Genomic DNA, 3,534 nt, shown 5'->3' with positions numbered 1-3,534 from the left:
TCTCATCCTCAGTACCCGCGTCATTAGGATATATTACTGCGCAAACACGCTGACAAAACCCAAGGAGCCTGTGACTTATTTTCCACGCTCGCCCCACATGGCAGGACGAGTAACCTTAGCTCTGGTTGTATGGTTAGAAGTTTCATTTTTCTGTCTTTTTTCTCTCTCTCTCTCATTCTTTCTTTCTTTCTTTCTTTTTTTTTTTTTACTCTATTGTTTTGTCTTTCGGTAGTTTGTTTATTTTGAAACTAATTGGACACGACGGTTGTTTATCCATGTTTTCCATTTTGTCAGGGTGTATAGCGTATTACGATATGGGGTTAGTTTCACGCTGTTTGTATTGCGTCAACGGTATTTTCATTGTCCCGTTACAAAGTTCATTTGAGCAAATTGTGGCATTAATTTCTATTATGCACTATCATGTGATTATTTATTTTTACTACTAACAGCATTATTTTTCAGTCGTATAGGACATATATGAACAGAGGGAAGTGGAGAGAAGAGAAAGAGAGGAGGTGAAAGGAGAGGGGAGGATAAACAACACAGTAAAATGCAGGCCGTAAGGGAAACGTATATATATGTATTTGTGAAAGAGAGAGAGAGGGGGAAGAAGGAAGTAAGAAGGAGAGAGAGAGAGAGAGAGAGAGAGAGAGAGAGAGAGAGAGAGAGAGAGAGAGAGAGAGAGGAGAGAGAGAGAGAGAAAGAGAGAGAGAGAGAGAGAGAGAGAGAGAGAGAGAGAGAGAGAGAGAGAGAGAGAGAGAGAAACAGAGACAGAGACAGAGAGACAGATACAGAGACAGACAGAGATAGGCAGAGCAACTGAAACAGAGACACACACAGAAAGAAAAGGACAGAGAGCAACAGAGACGGAGTGGAGAGAAAGAGGACCTCGGCTGGACCTTCCTCAACCACGCTGGCACCGGTCCGCGCATTCCACTCGGCGTCATCCGGGGCCCAAGTGCAACCCCTGACCTTGCTTAACCCTCCTTGGCGTGCTCACAACCCTGATAACCCCGATCGTATAAAACACACAACACACTCTTCGGCCTCCCTCCTCTCCCTCATCCTTTTAGAGAAGTCAGACCACGCGCGCTTTGTTGCTTGGCGTGTGTGTGTGTGTGTGTGTGTGTGTGTGTGTGTGCGTGTGTGTGTGTGTGTTTGTTGTGTGTGTGTGTGTGTGTGTGTGTGTGTGTGTGTGTGTGTGTGTGTGTGTGTGTGTGTGTGTGTGTGTGTGTGTGTGCGTGTGTGTGTGTGTGTGTGGGTGTGGGTGTGTGTGAGGCGTCAAATGATACGCCTCAGTTGCCACACGCAGTGATGTTCTCAAGATACTCTAACATCTGTTGATCGTGTTGTTTTCGTCCCTTTTGGACCAAAGATTTATATATATATATATATATATATATATATATATATATATATATATATATATATATATATATATATGTGTTGTGTGTGTGTGTGTGTGTGTGTGTGTGTGTGTGTGTGTGTGTGTGTGTGTGTGTGTGTGTGTGTGTGTGTGTGTGTGTGTGTGTATGTATCTTCTTCTTTTAACGGTAGGTTCATGTCTGAGCCGCCGTAGTCACAGCATGATACTTAATTGTAGTTTTCATGTTGTGATGCTCTTGGAGTGAGTACGTGGTAGGGTCCCCAGTTCCTTTCCACGGAGAGTGCCGGTGTTACCTTTTTCGGTAATCATTCTCTCTATTTTATCCGGGCTTGGGACTAGCACTGACTTGGGCTGGCTTGGCCACCCAGTGGCTAGATAGGCAATCGAGGTGAAGTTCCTTGCCCAAGGGAAACAACGCGCAGGCCGGTGACTCGAACCCTCGAACTCAGATTGCCGTCGTGACAGCCTTGAGTCCGACGCTCTAACCATTCGGCCACCGCGTACCCCATGTATATGTATATGTATATGTATATGTGTATATATACATATACATACATACACACACACACACACACACACACACACACATATATATATATATATATATATATATATATATATATATATATATATATATATATATATATATAGAGAGAGAGAGAGAGGGGAGAGAGAGAGAGAGAGAGAGAGAGAGAGAGAGAGAGAGAGAGAGAGAGAGAGAGAGAGAGAGAGAGAGAGAGAGAGAGAGAGTAAGAAGGAAAGAGAGCGAGATCGAGAGAGAGTGCGAGAGTCATCCCCGCCTCGCACAGCGCCGAGAGATCCTGCACTTTCGGCTAGGTACCTCGCTCTGGGCAACTTGCACTGACAAAACACACAGCCGATAATCAACTCCGCCACATATTTCCCTCCAGTGGATCCTGCCGGTCTTAAAGGTGATATATCCCCATCACCCTACGGCGCTAACAACGTCTCCTTTCTCTCTCTCTCTACAGCATCTCGATTCGTGTCACGCGTGTCTGTTGCTTTCATTTCACACCTCTAACAGATTCTCTATCGTCTCCATCGCCACCTTACGCTTTTACTTTTCCTATCATAACTTATCAATGTCTTTTTCTTTACGACCTATTGACGACTTCCCCATCACGACTTATTAACAACTTTCCCATCACAACTTATTAAAGGCTTTCTCACCCCTTGCCAAAGTAGTCCTCGTTATCCCCATACCTTCATTTCGTTTTTGTCTCTTTTTACCCACACCTCCTTTCATTCTCATATTCTCGTTACATTCTGAATCCGAGCTTCACTCTTTGTTTCACACTTCCGCCTTTACTTTTCATCATCCTCTCTGTCTCACCTTCGTTACCATTTTCACTCTCGCCCTCACGTCTCGTTCTCATTCCCAGTCGTAGCAGGCGAGCGAGAAGCAGCAAAATAGATATGGACCCAGGTTGGACCCCGGCAATATGGTGACACAAATGAGTTCCTTTACTGCATCTCGCTGGTAGATAAGTTGCCTCGGATGTAGATGAGGGAGATGAGATTGCTGCTGCCTCAGGTAAATTACCGTAAACGTACTCCCTATTGACGTTAACGTGTTAATTAGGGAGGTATCATACTTAGGTGAAGCAATAAATTTAAATGACTTATATACACACTCAAACAGTAATTATCCCAACCAAGATATACCATCCCTCCCTCATGTTATTATGCTATTTGTTCATGACCAAACATAAACAATGATGCAAAATATGTCAGGTATGTGGACGTCAAAGACCTCAGCTCTTTCATAACACGTTCAGTACATCACGTACCTACTAGGCTGGGCATTACGGCACCCAGCGCGTTGGCATGCGTGAAATTCGAATGGGATTACGAAAGGGCTCTCGAATAGATTATTGGTATCGACTGTTGCAAAAAAGTGAAGTTTGTTATATATATTCACATTAGATTTAAGAGAAGTTAAATCTATGCCTAATCCTTTTTTATGAATTTGTTACGTAGCATGTTATTCGAATGTAGATCTAGTGAGTAGCCAGATTGTTGACAAGTCATCATTTCACGTACAAATGTTCTCACAGTAGCTTGGTATTATTTTACCATCATTACCGTAGCATATATCCACACTCGTACTATAATTCTGTTTCACC

This window comes from Penaeus monodon, chromosome 13 (assembly GCF_015228065.2).
Source record: "Penaeus monodon isolate SGIC_2016 chromosome 13, NSTDA_Pmon_1, whole genome shotgun sequence".
Taxonomy (NCBI): domain Eukaryota; kingdom Metazoa; phylum Arthropoda; class Malacostraca; order Decapoda; family Penaeidae; genus Penaeus; species Penaeus monodon.
The sequence above is the reverse complement of the archived record's forward strand: the minus strand, read 5'-3'. Positions refer to the sequence as shown.